The sequence below is a fragment of the Camarhynchus parvulus genome, chromosome 1A, assembly GCF_901933205.1.
Source record: "Camarhynchus parvulus chromosome 1A, STF_HiC, whole genome shotgun sequence".
Taxonomy (NCBI): Eukaryota; Metazoa; Chordata; class Aves; order Passeriformes; family Thraupidae; genus Camarhynchus; species Camarhynchus parvulus.
The window spans coordinates 26,474,167-26,491,063 of NC_044586.1; the positions used below are offsets into that span (position 1 = coordinate 26,474,167).

General features: G+C 35.8%; 1 protein-coding gene across 8 annotated transcripts in view; it reads left to right on the top strand.

Annotated features, from left to right (window-relative positions):
* The window catches only part of ANKS1B (ankyrin repeat and sterile alpha motif domain containing 1B), a 407,446-nt gene that overhangs the window by 199,928 nt on the left and 190,621 nt on the right, over positions 1–16,897 (top strand). The window lies entirely within an intron of this gene.

The following is a 16,897-nucleotide window of genomic DNA, read 5'->3' on the forward strand; positions in this document are numbered from 1 at the left end:
CAATCATAAAGAGCTTTTTATACTACATAGTATCTCATTCTTAGTGGAAAATATTTGAGAGGAAATATCTTGTATGCTCATAATTAAATAGCTTTATTTAAAATTAGACAATGATGACATCTTGTGATGAAATTCTTGAATAGACTTGCCAGAACTTTGGCCTATATTTTCCTACTGGTGGTATCTGGAAAGACTTCTCTTGGATCTCCAGGGAAATCTCTTAAGAAGCAATTAGAGGAGCAGTAAAAAGAGAGATTCAAAACTGAGTATGCTCATGAGGATTTCATCCACAGCATGCGTTCAGGAACGAAAAAATTAAAGCAGAGCTTTCCATTTGGTAGCAGAACAGGTACTGGAGGAGCAAACTTAAAACTACAGAGAGGAAGATGACTGTTGATGTGCTCTGACAAATTAAAAGCAGGAGTGCTGACCAGGAAACAAGTAAGAACAACCCTTGATAACTGAAAAAAAACCCCCAACACTAGCCCAAGGAATAAAAAATCCCTGTTACCCAGAGGAAACGAAAGGTGCTGCTGGCTACTGATCTTCTGCTCAAGGTGATGTGGAAACATCTACAACACCTGGCACTTAAACTATGGCTTATGTGTTTCTTCAAAGAGTCAAATTTTTCCAAATCACAAAGGATTCCACCAATCATTAGCATAGGATAAAGAATAATAATGGTACTGCTGACAATTATCCTAGCAAATCATAAATTCTTATCAGGCTCTGTGGCAGTGAATAAAGAAGTTGAAGATTCAAGATAATGTCCAAGTCTAGCATCAGTCAGATACACCCTAAATGCAACTCTTCTCTCTCCTGAGAGAACTTTAAAATGAGAACCATTTGGCAAGAACAAAAATCATAACCTTAAATAAGGCAACTTGAACATAGGTCTTGTCCCTGGGATTCTTTAAAACAAGATAAAGAAGTGACTACAGAAAGTCATAGGTCAGTTTGAAAGGTATCTTAGCTGTTTGCATGCTAATGGTAGAATAACAAGGAACAGAGAAGAAATAACTGAAGAGTTAATGAGGAAAACAATAATTAATTGAATATTACAACAAAATTTACATTGTAGGTACTTTATCATATATATCACAATAGTAGCGCAGTCATATAGAAGCAGGGAAGAAGAGAGGAACTTTTGGCTTGTATTTCAAAGTCAGTTGTTTGGGATCTCAAAAATAGGATTAGATAGAGCTTTTAAATATCTGTTGGTGTCCAGGGAAGCTGTGAAGAATATATTTGTTCTTGAATCTTTTCCAAAGACATTGGACATTATAGTAATGGAGATTTTTATTTGCCATTTTTGTGTAAGAAATTACACTCACAGACTGCCTAGGGGAAAAAAGCTGAAAAAGGTGGATATCAACAAATTCAGAGATTTAATTTTAAGAAATATATAGGGCACAGGTTTAAGACAAATCTGTGGGGGTTTCAATAGAAATCTACAAAAGACCATAGTACAATCTTCACCAATGTGAAGAAAAGAGTGTAAAAGACCAGCTGAGCTAAATTTTCATCTCTTCTTCCACCTTAGGCAAAATGAGGAAAATTTCTCTGAACTAAACATGGTGGAATAGCACACGTGTGTAGAGACGTATCAGAAGTGCCAAAGCACTCATTGAGAAGCAACTAGCAAGATTTAATATAACATAATTATATTAGTGCATTAATAGATAGAAGAACAAAGAGCTCTTCAGTTCCTTAGAGAGCTCCTGGAGGAAAGGAAAGGGTGCATGGAGTAGGAGCAGAGAAGGGAAAAGCACACCGTGATTTTTTATTACATGAGTTTACTGTAGAGATTGTCGGTGAATATATGACATCCACAATTAATCCTAGAGCTAAAACCTCAATTGTAGATAAGGAAAGAACAGACTATATCCGTTAGGTTTCTTAACTGTCTGCAAAACTTAGGCGTATTAGTGGCTTTCTGTGAGATTTCATGAGGACGTGTCAGGTACCAGAAGCCTAAATAAGAATAACACAGATCTTATCTTTAAAAGAGGAAAGAAGAATGTGAGGAATTATTTTCAATTAACAAACAATACAATGAACAGATATACTACTTTGAGTAGCTAGAAGAAACAAGTAATAAACAATATGGATTTGCCAAGAGAAAACCTGTTAAAGCCATGTAATTCCCTTCTAGGAGTGGATAGGAAATATTAGGTAAGGGAAAAACAGTAGATGTCTAGTATTTGGACTTCAGTTAGGGTTTTGACACTGTCTCATCTGTTTTTCTTGCAAATTAATTAAGAAAGCATGAGCTTGATGAAAGTAATGGTAGGTCAGACAGATTAATCTTATTTGTAATGTCTAAATTCAGACTTCTGGAGTGTGGACTGCTTTGAGCACATCTGAGCCATTAATGCTGAGTTAGATAAGCAGGCACTTTTTTGTTATTGGTCATCATGTCTAAATGTCTGAAGCATGCAAAATGGCCCTGGTGTCTTAGAGGAGCTCCTCAGATGTAGCTGTCTAAAACTACCTAAAATGAATCTCTCTCTATTCTGCCCGACAAGATTATAAAGATGATATAGTGAAGCATCCAAATAGATTATTATTATTAGAAAGATTATAATTTTGGTTACATCCCGTAGCATCTGCAAGACTTTTGAGTAGTTGCCAGAATGAGAAAGAATAACCGTTTGGGTATAACTGATCTTGGCTTGAGTCAGAATGGAATAGATCACTGGTTTATACCTCTTTGAGTCAATTTCGTAATGATTCTTTGACCACTGTGATACCATGATTTAGAAGGAGCCTATCTACAAAGTAAAGTAAAAAGAAGAAACACTGAAATTTCATATTTTCTTGGCCTAGTTATAAACATTTTTTTTTTCCAACAATAAGTCTTTCAAGACCTACACAGCAGTAAACCCGTGTTAGTTGGAGCTTGGTAGCTGTTTGCAGGTGTCTGACTCAGGGTTTACTTATATTTGCAAATCCCTTGGAAGGGAATAATAAAAAATAATCTACTTCAAAAATAAAACCCAAACTGAAATGGGTAATGGATATCATACCAACATCGTGATTAAAGCTAGAATTGTGTCAAATCAGAGCAGTTAAAATAATGAGTAAGAAAATAATTGTTGAAAGTCATTCCACATCAAAATAATCAACAATCATTTTAGTTTTTTGAGAGAGTCACTTATGTCAAATATGTTCTAGCACATGGAGGATGATTTACAGTTTTATAATTCTACTGATCATAAATTCTGTTTTGGATGCTGTCCATAAATGCACTAAACAGTTGCTGTGTGTATACAAGTCAGGACATTTTTGGTCAGCTGAGAATGTACCTACCCTTGAGTGCTCTCATTGTTCCACCTAGAGGCAGAAAGGGTAGATTTTACTGAATTACCTTAATTTTCTTGATCTAAAATTTTATTTTAGACTGACATACTGTCATACTTTTTTGTTACAGCTGAAATAAACAATTCTTATTGCATTTAGGAAGATTGTATTTTACAGGGCTTTGTGTTGCCCTTTTGTGAGAGCAGTGCCTTTTCCTGTGCTTGGAGATAATCCTAGCAGCACTTGCAGCATCTCTGCCTTAATATCAATATCAAGACTACAAACCTTGCTCAATGACACAGCCTGAGTGCTTGCCTTTCAAAGATTAATGTTGCTTTTCACTGGAAGGGGTATATGAAACAGAATCACACCACATGAGAAAAAAAAAAGACTTTTAAGGAAGCTAGCAAATCTTGTGGAATATTTACTTTAGCAGTATGTATCCCCGTGTGTACAGCTTCAGAGGGACTCATGAGTTGGCTCTTTTAGGGCTGCTTTGAAACCAGGAGGACTCTGGAACACTGAAGGCTATGCCTGAGTTAACTGCACTAGCTGTACCTCATTTGAAAGAAGGACTCCACTGCATGGTGCTGTATTCTGAATAAACCTACAATTCCACCTTATGTCAAGTTTTTTGTACAAGACCTTATTACTTCTCAATGTGCCCACTGTATGTTTGGGGTTCAATGTCATATACTCCAAACTTAATGCTAGGGACTGAGAGTAGGTCACAGAGCACTGAATTAAAATACATTTTGTAGTTTTCTTTCTCAAATCTTCCATTTCAGGATAAAAGTTGTAGACAGTCATCATATAAAAGTTATTTTCTTTGTTTATTTTCCTTCTCTACTGATGATTTCTTTGCAGTATGGGGAAAATTTTAAAAAATTTTGCTTTTCAGATTTGTGAGGGAAATTACTTTGAGCACAAAGGTTGGGAAAATAAAATAGACATGACTTCACCAGCTTAGGAAAAGATGGAATCAGGTGGGGCCACATCCAGAAAAGCTGACTGAGAAGAGTATGGGTTCATGCTGCACCCTGTATAGCTCTAAGACAGTTGAAATTGGGCAAAACCCTTGACTGCCTGAAGCTACATGCTTTGGTCTCCTGTCTTCCCCCTGTTCCACTGCCACTGCTCAGACATGAAGCCTTCATCATCCCTAGAGTGGTTCTGCCTATAAAAGCTAATATATTAACTGAAAAGTCAAACTTTCTTTTAATAAATGAAGCCTTGTTAGGCTGGTCCTTTTCTGTTTGCTACCATATGGTTGCAGTTTTGGCAAAGTGGTTTTCCTCCAAAGCTGTTAATATCCTCCCTCCTCCAAGAGCTGAAAACAGATAAAATATAAGTACTTAAGGCAGAATTTTAATTGGATATGTGTAGGCATGTTGGCATAAGGCAGATTTCACAGTGGTACATTATAGACTTAAAAGTATATATTTTTTTGTAATTTAGTTCCTGTTTTGCAGCATTTACCTTGTCCTTTTTAAATCTCCATTTGGTTAAAATAAGATCTTTAATAAAGTGGACTTAATTAATAGAATTTAATAAAATGAGCTATGAAACTTCTCACTAAGAAGGACACCTCTTAAGTTTACAGTTTTGAACATAGAACTATAATTTTGCAATAGCCAACCACAACAACCAGACAGTACAATAAGGATAACACTGCTTCTCTCCCAACTGCCCTTTGAAGCTGGTATGCTGTGCGAAAAGACCAGAATACCTGTAGTATCATAGATGGCTAAAAAGACAGAAGGAACCTGCCTCTGTAGCTGATGAGACGAGGCAGCTCCAGCAGCTGGTGTCTGCCGCCAGTGCTGTTTGATGCTTCCTCAATAGGAAATACACATGCAGTCTGAAATTACTAAACTGCAAGTCTTTGAACTCTTTAGTAACAATTATAGGACTGCACTTTGGGAAAGAGAGCCACACATTTGTGTTTGGTTCTGCTCTTCTTTGTATCCTATCAACAACTGGAATGTGGAATTTTAATTTGCAATGGCAGAACAGCTGGGGGAATTTGCATAACCAAAGTCAATATGCAATGTTACAGAGGGCAGAAGTGACTTTTCTTTTAGGTAAGATGGTTTTCAGTCAGTCCCACTCTTATATGGAGCCTGTCACACTTAGTACCCAGGAGCAAGGAGGTGTGCATGTGTGTGTGGCCAAGTTGCTTGTCCGTGGTCACTTCTGTGTGTTGTGGTAGGCTGACTGTGGCATTCTTAGTGTATCTGTTGGATTCGTTTTGATTAGAACAAGCAAACTTTTTTTCCATAGGCCTTTAAGAATCAACCTTTGCTGTGGTATGCCCCTTTAGATCCAAAATTTTCTTCAGCGGCACTCATTGGTTTTGGTTCTTTTTCTCAGATATTTTAGGCCGTCCTTTTGGAATAACAAAAAGATGAATATCACATGCAATGTGCCATAATGTTGTTGCTGTAGGGCAGGGTCTTTTGCTGATAAATTGTCTGAGCTGTTGTTTTATCAGAGCACAGTCCTCGTCTTGACAGGAACATATTCCCTAGTGTTTTACCACTGCCAGCAGTGTCCTTGCTTATCAGTACAGACCATGCCTTTAACTCTTTGAGGCACTGTGTCTTCCGGTGTTTTCACATATGCATTTTTGCCCCTGCATTGTTCATACCAATCTTTCTATTTCTGATAATATCTTGATTTCAAATTATTTGAATGGCAATTTAAGTCTGTGCAATCATCTAGATTATAAAATAGTGGAGAACAGAAGGCATATAGCTATAAAATATTAGGAAGAAAGATTTTTAGCATTTATTTACTGAGGACACGATAGTCCTAATGTATTGCATGTCACTGAACTTACCTAAAGATCATATAAATTCTACAGAAGTTATCACATATATTTGGGGTAATTTTTTTTTTTACTTCTGCATCATAAAAATCTAAACAAGAGATAAAAATGTATCTGTTTTAATAATTCATTTCACCCCAAAGCAAACCTTACAGAAGCTGGGCGAACTGCAAGATGATTGTAGAGCTTTTAGCTATGTTTTATAACAAATGCAATGGGAGTTGGATGCAAAAGCTGCAGGCATTTATTTTATTTTCTTATACTCAAGTATTCCTATTATATTAGCAATTTTACCCTGTTGTGTCTTAAATGTAATATTCAGCTCTATATTCTTCATAAACCATTTTTCTGAAACAGCCTACTACAACAGAAGACTCAGGCTAAGCAGAAAATAGAGTAAAAATGTAAGTCGTTGGACCATATTTATCAAAATAGTCTTTAACTGATACATTTTCTTTTTTCATTTCCACTCTCTCTATGAGTGCCAATCAACATTTACCTTTCATATCTGTCCATGCTTTTTGTGTTCAGCATTAGGCTTCTTTTTCCAAAACTGTTGCAAAGCAATTCAGTCTTTATATTCACAGGCTTGGATAAATGATTTCTGTCATATGTCTTCTAGAAGGAATAGAGAATATTGATAGCAAATGAAGAAACTTAGGAAAATGGAACTATAATGTCATAAATATTGACATCCATCAGAGAGTAAATGTATAGCTTAATTCTTGTCAATTTTGGTGTAGTCTACTACTGGCTGTCAGACCTGGTGTGCAGCAGAACTGCTTGAACAGAGGAGTCTTTTACAAACTCTCTTTTAACTGAAGGATTGACATGTCATTTTGACTGACTTATATGCTGGGACTTTTCAGCAGTACTTTCCGAACTTCAGATGTAACGTGCTGTTAAAACAGCATAGGAAATTAAGGCCCTATTTCAATACTGAAATTTTCTCCCTTTTAAAAAATTAAAATTAAAACCATCAGCAGTCTGGACTGCTGTAACATTATTTCTGAGAAACCAAACTTTTTTTTCCCCACACAGAATATAAACAATGTATTCTTCTTTGGAAAATTTTGTCAGATCTAAAGGGTTTTTGTTTTATTTCCTAGAAGTACTTATTCTCAGAAAGAGGAATGCATGCTGAATCCCTACCATGTCTTCTTTTATTTTGTTCTTAAACTAATAGCTGATCCATCCATTATATTGTTAAATATGGTTAAAAAAGAAGTCTTTGTGACTACACACATGAACCATTTATGTACAGTTTGAATGCTTCTCAAATCTATGGAAATTCAAATAGTATGCTTACCGCTATTATTAAAGCCTTGTTTCAGTATTTTTAAAATATTCTCAAATTATATAATTTTCTTCTAGAAGAAGTGAGAGATATTGAGTTATAAAGAACATGTGTATGCTAATATGTCATGATATAGAGCTATATTATGTACACTTCTACTATGTTTTTTGAGATAGAGTGCAGAATGGTATGAATATATAGAATGCAAAACAGAAAATCAGATTTTCAGTGACTTCCAAGGACATGAAGCTCAGAAATACTGACAACTAATAGTAAATTGGAGAGTTTAGTTGTATGATGTTTTAGTATGTTTGGGAACAGTGCTTAGAAAAACTGTCCATGTTTCTCTACAGAAAATCAAAAGTAAGTGAATAAAAGTTATTCTCACTTTAAAAGTTTGGATATACCTGCCTAGGGCCCTAACCTTACAAAATCACACTGATAATAAAAAAATCATGTTAGATCTCAAATTAGTTTGTTGTGAAAGTTGCTTAAAAAATAGTATTGCTCACATTATCTCCTGGGTTCTATTGGTAGTAAGTGGGTTCCTAACACTTAGGTGGATTTTAAAACATTTCTGAGGATGATGTTAATGCTGCACTCTGCTCTTCCTGGTCAATTCTCTCATCTGTCAGACCAGTCCCTCAAGTCACTGAGATGTATAGAATGTATCTTTTCCCACCATGGGGTTGAATATATGTCTAAGCTTTGCCCATCTAGATAAGACATAAAAGGATCAACAAAGGAAGATTATGGGATTCAGAACTTGAAAGAAAAAGGATTAAAACTTTCAAAGTTATTTCCAGTAAAACTGAGGTCTTGCCTATTTCTCCACTGAACCACAATGGTGTGGGAGAAGTTTCCACTTCCACTTTCCACCATTCCACTTTCCAAGTACAGTTTGGCTGGATTTCACAAAGTTAGTGTCAGAGTGCTTGTTGGTGTGCCTAAAAAGTAACAAGCCAACAATGCCCTCATTCTATAATGCTCTAATAATCATCCTACTGTAATTCCAGAGATTAAGAGATATTTTTTCAAGACATGATAAATTATGTGAAAAGAATTGTCAGATTACTTGAAAGTTTTAGAAATCACATATTTAGGTTCAGCTTTTTCCTAACTGTTTAATCTTAACCTTGCAACTATTTAACCACTTACACACATGTATGTTAATATTTTATTCGATTTGTTTGACTAAATTGAACAGCATTTATTTCTAAAGCAGAATCAAATTCAATACCAGGTTGAAAAAACATATGCAGAATAGGAATCAGCACATCAATGGAATTAAAAATATCTGATGAAAAATCAGGCTTTTGCAGCCTGTGGCCAGAAAATACTTTAAAGGCAGCAGAATATTCCTAACTTCTAAAATTGGTTTTACAGATTTGGCTTTAATAACCAGTTTGTTATTTTCATGTGTGGCAAATCTCTAAAACTTTGTTCAGTATCTCTGGTGGTGTTTTGTGTGAAATGCTAGGAGTGTTACTTTCAAAAATATGTTTGGGTTGGAGATGTTGTGGCAAGTGAGACAATGATGAAGTTTATTTTTCATAAATAATATGGAGACCTAAGTCTACTAAAACTGTATTAATAGCGGTTTCTTGAAAATTCAGCTGATTCACTCATATTTCCTTCTAGTAGTCCTTGGATTTAAATAGATATGAATCTTTGGATTAATATTTCTAGTAATCACATTTTGAGTAATCACAAGAACATCACATGCTAGTTGAAAAATCTTTGGCTTATTGTAAAATTTACAGCACACCAAATTGTTTCTAGTTTTCATTCCACCTACAGGAAATGAAGTAATTCAGAATATTGAACTTATTAAAGGGAGTTCATTTACTTTCTAACCCAGACTGTTAACCTGAGTTCATGATTGTAGTGCTAGGATCAGTATTTTCTTGTTTCATTTCCCTGTATTCAGGAAGGTACTGCATCAGAATGCCTTCATATCCTTCAAAAATTATTTGTGATATGCTACTCACCAGTCCTACAACGTAACTCATGATAACAGGAATTTTACAAAACTGTTTTTCTACTTTTATGCATTACTGCTCTTTATTTTAGGTTATTGCATTATTACAATTCTGAGAATGGCTGAGGTTGATTGATTGATTGATAATATGAATTTCCATTAAATGCTAAAAATAGCATTTAGTCTAAAGTTGTTCTGGAAACTACTTCTAAAGTGAATTTATTATTCGTTGACAATAAATACTTGCCCTTCATGTGTGAATTTAGATAAATATTTCTTACAAACTCTGCTGTTTGCTTTTCTATTTACAGAGTATGATGGCCTATCTCAGTTACTTTGTGCTACTTTTGTCTTCTGCTAGGCTATTTGAAGTGTTTAATAGAGCACAATTCTAAAGAATACATTATTTTGTCAGTACACAAATCCCCCTATTTGTGTATCAATATGGCATTTGTGTAGAGCCCAGCCATTCTTCTCAAATCTATGCAAGAAGAAAATCCATGTACTTGAAAATTTTGAAACGAGTAGCAAGAAATGTGGCTAAACAGCTCTAAACCAGAATGTGAGGCTACATGTAGGTGTCGGGTTTGCTTATTAGAGCACCTCAAGTTTTGATCTGCTTTGTAGTGTAGAAAATAATTATTAACCTGCAATAATCTTTATAAAATATTGGTGGAACTAGTCTGATCAGTGCATTTTCAGCTAACCTGTACCTGCAGGACCACTTGAGCTCAAGCTGAGATCCTTTAGCCTTGACAAATGAACTAGGTAAGGAATCGTTCCTGGAGTACATTTTGTGAAACTTGTCTGAAGAGTTGCATCTGTATCATTTCCATTTCTAAAACAAAAAGCCATGCAGGACTAAGTACAGTGCTATGAGAGGTATTTGCAGTGTTGTAAGCGTCAGCACAGATCCTTGAAACAAGACCCTAGGCTCCAGAGCTGGGAGAGTGAGAATAGAGCCGTTGGCATGAGGGAGCTCACAGACAGGATGAACTGGGTTTATATAAGCTCATCCATATGCAAACAGTCCAGTGAGTTGCCAGAGCTGTGCCAGCATGCCACCCACTCAAGTAACGTCTTTATTATTCATTGAAAGATGCTGCAGTTTTCTTGTGGTGCTGCAGAGCCTGTGTTAGCAGAGGATAAATATTACAGAAGGTGGTTATAGAGTTTGTGTGTAGTAAGGAAGTTCCTGTTGAGAACCTGACTTTTTGTCAGAAAGCAGAGATGGATAGTTATTCCCTAAAAAGCAAGGAGATGTCTGCCCCTGCTGGGCAGAGCCGGGTGCTGGTGGCACGCTCCACTGGCCACTGAAATTAAGTTAGTATTACCTGAAATACAAAATACAACCTACTCTTAACTTGAAAGAAACCTTGGGGTAGTTTAATCTCAGATAAGTTATTTCATTTTTAAATGAGCTTTTCTTTTTTTTAGCTTGTTTTAAAAGATTTGAAAGGGGAAGTGGGAGAAAAATACTAGAAAGTGAAAAAAACTGATGTGAAACAAAACAATAAATTGTAGTAGCTGGAGGTGAAGGATGACGAAAGAGCAAATGACCATAATTTACAAGAACAAGAAGTGAGGTAACCAGGGAGGATAGAAAATGAATTATAAAATGAAGTTAAAAAGAATAGAAAGGAGAGAAGGGAATTTACCTGATCAGCTGTTCAAAGGAGAAGTTCACTCTGAAATCTGGTGCACTGGGGGCAATGAAGCCTCTGAACCCAGCTAGGCAAAAGCAACTAGAAAAAAAGGTGCCACACTGTCTCAGGTTTAATCTGATTTATAAAATAACCTCAGGAGAAATCTTTAATCTTCCATCATGTATAATTTCATGATTTGGAATTTCAAAAATATGTGTCATTAAATGCTTCTCATTTCCACCGCTCTTCACGGGACCTTGCAGCACTTACAAATCTATGAAATCAAGGCTATAGTTTATTTAACAGCTGTATGTAACTTCTTGAGATATCTCTGTGCAGATATCTTTTTTTGAGTACTTTCTTCAAATAGTTCTCTGTTACCCACTTCTGTGTTACCTAGTTCTGCTTGTTTGCTAGTCCAGTGTTGCTTAGCACAGAGCTGTAAAAAGACTTGCTCAAATTTGAAATTACATAAATTTGGGTTTATGGTGCCAGGAATTATAGGATAAAGGGTTGAGCTTCCTTAGTATTTTTAGCAAGACTATGTAGTATACATTTTTTATATATATGCACTCAGTGTACTATCTTTTAACAGTAGTCTAAATTTTTTACTGAATTAAGTAAAATATTTTGATTGGTCATGGTGTCATGTAAATTTTTAAGGGGATTTTTTTTTCCTTACTCGACGAAAGCAGTGAAAATGATTACTCATAGGTGGTGAGTGTAGTGCTACTAGTATCCCGTAAAACTTCCAAAGAAAAGGACAGAAATTGCTCTGAGACAATAACTCCTCTTTTCAGAAAATATTATTAACTTCCATTGAAGTCAGAATGAGGATGACTCTTTCTTAGACCATATTTCAACCACCAAACTGCCTGAAAAATACATAAAGGACAACTAAGCATAAGGACACTTTCTCTTTCAGAAAGACATTTAGCTGCAAATTGCTGGAAACTGGGAAAATGCTAGGAAAGGATTGCTGGATGTCCATCTTATTCTTATGCTCTTCTGTAATAATCCAATAATAGCCAGTGTGATTGAAGCTCATGAATGATGAAGCTAGATGAGCTAGATGAAGCTGTGCTCTGATCCGATGCAGTTGATCCTGTGGTCTTGCAGTAAAACATCCATCTGTTCTTAACTTGTGATTCAGTAGCTGCATCTTGTATTGTAAGCCAAGGATGTACATCTGACTGAAGTCATGCATGTTGCAATGCTATATAATATATATATTTGATTATCCCAATGTCTTTAGAAAAAAAAAGTCCCCAAAATCTATTAATTTAAAATAGAAAATCAAAATCTGGAAAGACTAACGGTATCCCAAGCAGTCTTGTTGCATGGTAATATATGTTACCAAATACAACAGAGAGATAGATAGATAGCTAGATAGCTAGATAGCTAGATAGCTAGCTAGCTAGCTAGCTAGATAGATAGATAGATAGATAGATATTTCTCTGCATTATGGTAATTACATTCTTGAATAGAAATGAGTCCTAGTCCAGTGGCTGTGCTCTAGAAAACAGGTATTTTAATTTTCCAATAAGATCTGCTCCTCATTGACTGAACAGCATGCATTCTGAAGGAGGCTAAATTAAAGTTGTCAAAGCAATCAACTGAACATGAAAAATATTCTAACTTTGAAGTGTCTGTGATAAATGTATGTTTCATGATACAGTGGAGTACTTTGACTGAGCTCTTCCTGGGTAAATAATACATCAACAGTCTGAAATGCAAACATGTAGAAGGGCCAGTGTGTTTCACAAAGTACAGGTCACCACTGACAAATCATCTGTCAAGTAAAATTAATTTTCCTTGCTGACTTTGAGGTTATAGTTATTAAAAATACAGCACTTACACAGTGGTAATGTAGAGTTATAATCAATATTAGTATAAAACTCAGAAAAGAGCTGTGAGGATGATTTTTCCTAGTCACTGAGGGTTTTTCCATTAGCTTGATTAGCTGTGATCTGAGAGCTATTTTTGTGAGTTCTGAGCCATACATAAGCAATGGAATTTAACCTTTAGATCATAGATACTAGATAGTGTTACTTAAATTCAAGCTGTCCCTGTTGATTTTGTTTTGTTTCTGTATATGTCATGAAAAATGTCTCTAAAAGCACTTTCAGAGAAATATTCAGCATCACCAAATATTATCATCCACAGTGCCCTCATCATCCAAAGAGGCAGACTGCCAACAGAAGTTATAGATTTTATACAAAGCATCCATTTTTTTCAGAGTTTCATGAAAAAGATCATTTAAAATCTCTAATCCTTTGGAGTTGCCTTATAGTATAACTGAAATGCATGAGATAAACCAGAATCCTGCATACCTTTCTTGGAACCTAGGATGCTTCTCCCATAATAAATTTTAATTGTAGTAGTCTGCTGGATGTTTGGTGTAGTTTTTTCTTATACACCATCCTGTTCCTAGCTATCCTTATCTCCTCTCAGGGATACATGCATTAGTTAGTTTATTCACCAGAACACCTTGCCATGCTAACTGCTGTCACAATGTAGACAGGTAACGTTTTTATCTGCCTGAAATCATAAATATAAAAATTATATCCTATTTAGCTTTATACAAGGCTGAAAGCTTTAATTTAAAAAAAAAAGTTTTCAGTACTTACTGTAGCATCAATTTCTTTTCCAGCATTGCTAAACTTAACAGTCATCTTACCTAAATGATTCATTCTTTCATATTGCCTGCTCAGAAATTTTTTGGTCACTACTAGTCACTACTAAAATCCTCCACTTTTTGTTTCCTTAGCACCAGAAGTGTTTATGTTTAGCAATGTTTAACAGGTATTTATATATAAAAAAAAATTGTTTAAAATAGTCTGTTCATAATGATTCTCCTCAGACAAAAAAACCCAAAGAAAAATCAAGAAAAATTCATATTGTTAACAGTAGAAAAAATAAAATTGAGAGGCTCTTAAATTACTTAGCATTTAGAGCAGATCTGCCTTACAACAGGTTTGAAATCATGTGCCCTCTGATATCACAGATTCAGTCCATTCCAAACCCCACAATAAACATATTCAGAATCCAATTGGGAGCAAGATGTCTTGTAGAAATTATCGTATAGCATACCAGATGGCATCTTTCTTGCAGACATCACTTCAATGTGCTTCTTCTGTTGCCTTGGAGAAGAAAGAGCCAAGTACTGCTATCTCTGTAAGAGACTTAAGTGTCAGTTCTCCCATATAGGAATGGATGCATCTTTTTGATTGTGGTATCACAGAAGGATTATCATGGAATTTTTGTCTTTAGAAATCACAGGAAAGCACGGTAGTGTGTAAGTGTGTTGAGGTGAGACCATCTCATACAGCCTGCAGGGTGTTTTCAATGTCAGCACCAGCTTTAGGCATAGGCAAAGTGTAGGCACTGCCTGCAGCAGCACACTAGTGGGGCTGGCACTGAGTCATAGACTTAAAAAAATCAAGAGACAGCCTTTTAGTCTCAAAGCAGGAGCATCTGCTCTAGGTTCCCATTGCACTGGCAAGGACAAACTGCCCAAGCAGCCCCCCTGAGGTAAAACACCTGAACTGGCTAAAGATCTGGAGATCGTAAAGTGCTGCAAGTTCCCTAATCCAAACAGTCCTGGCTCTGTGCCTGCCTTTGCCTTGCTATAACCTTTGGTGGAAGGAGGAGGGAAGAAAAGCCTTGTAGATAACAGGATGCTTTAGCAATGAAACAATAGTCAGGGGTGAGGACTAGGCAGCAAGCTGACTGTTTCTCCTTGCTTTTTTTCCCCTTGCTGAGCTACCTTGTGTTGATGGGTTCAGCCTCGTAGTTATACTGGCAAAGGACAGAGTTGGAAAGAGTGCACAGTGGGACCAGCAGTGCTATAATCATCCAGGGCTGGAGCCATGGAGACAGTTAGACACAGTACCAACAGCTACATGAGGAAATGTGTCTGGGGAGCCACTCAGCAACTGAATTTTGCCTACACTGTTGCTAGGCATTGAGCCAAGCACTCATCACTGGCAGCATAGCTTCCATGCTGTTTATAGTAAGGTAAGGAAGAAGCAGTTCGACCATGAAACTAGTATATTGATTATTGTGTGCCTTTTTGTGGGCAGCAAATTTTTGGTGTTGGGGAACACAATGCAGTGACATTTGTGTCTCTGCATTTATAGGAAATACAGGAGCCAGTCATGCATAATCTGTTCAAAGGGATTATGCTTCACAAGATCTCTGATATCAATTTTTCTGCTTACAGGGGAAAGGGGAACACAGAATCAGAAATCCTTTTAAAAGAAGTTTATTAATTCTCAGTCAACTAAGAAAAAATCAGAAAGGATAGAATTCTCGTCTTATTTGAGATACCTTTGTTCTCAGTTTTCCCTCTGAAGATCTTGCCCAGCCTTTTGAATTTGCCTACACGGGGGAAGTCCCCTATAAACTTAGGCTTTTATTCTTTTATCCTTTTATCTCAGCTCAGCATAGCCTACCCTTCTTCATGCCTGGGCACTATCCTGAAGGGATTGTGATTAGTCTATATACAAAAATATTCCATTCATAGTAGAGAAAACTTTTCAAAATAGGGATGATTTGCAGACCTGTGTGAACAAATGCATTTCTATCTCCATCAGAGCTAGATTTCCTATCAGTTTGGCATACCTGCTTTCTCTGAGAGAAAATTAATCCTCCATTCATTTATTTGAAAAACATTTAGCAATGAGAAAACTACTAAAAGTTTCTTTGGCTACTGCGGGTTTACCAGTGCCTGGTGAGTGTTCAGTATTCTTTTCAAAGACATAATGAGCCTTTCACACTTTGTGTAGTAAATTTATCAAGTCAGTAAGAATACCTGGAATAACAGAAAATCTTATGAGAGACCTTAAGCAAGTTTCCAACTTCATGAAAGATATTCTATGCTTAACTAAAATTATTCTACAAAATTATTATGGACTTCGATTTGCATGAGATGTTTCAAAAATCCAGGCAGCAATATCAAAGTGAAAGGTCATCCAGTTTTAGTCCAAGGACTAGTCAGATTAGAGTTGAAACTCTTAAAATATTGTTAATTCTATATATTTAGAATCTGTCCTGTGAATGGTCAGGGACCTTCTGTGTAGCACTGGAAGAGACATTGTATTATATGTGTTGGTCAGACTGTAGGTTTGGTTTTCTATGAAACAATTATCTGCCATAGTACTATCAGTTCCATATTATCCCCTTGACAAACATCTATAATTTCCTCATGCCTGGAATTGCATTCCTCCGTTGAGATGGTCATTGCTCGAGATGCACAATGGGTAAGAAAAACAAAAAAGTAATTAATTTGCTCAATAAATGAAGCACCACTGACAGGATTCCTTCTGGAATTGTACCCTGAGTAGACCTATTTCCTGCCTTTTTTTGCTAAGTCCTTTCATATGGTTATGAAAAACAAAAGTTTAGTAAACATTCCTTTCAGAACAAAGGAATAAAATATTTCCATCTTGAGAGAATCTGTCTCAAAGATGAAATGTAGATATAAAATAAATCATGAGATATTTGGTTTCTTATGCAGAAAATGAATTTTCCACTCATTTAAAATTCATAATCTTTTTTTTTTCCATTTATAGTTGATAAAATTTAAATCCTCTCTAGAAATTGTGCAAATCTTATGTCTACTTGCTATCATTCACATTTTTGTAAGAAAGGATATAAACTTACAATTTTATTATTTTAATTATTCATTTGAAATGGTGACCTTTTCAATTTCAATTATTATATGTCGGCATGAAGGTTTTCTTGTGTCTTAAATTTTACAGTTGAAGAAATCATGCAGATAATCTAATTACTTTGACTAAAATTGTTGTGCCTTTTATGTCTTTTACTGTACTACA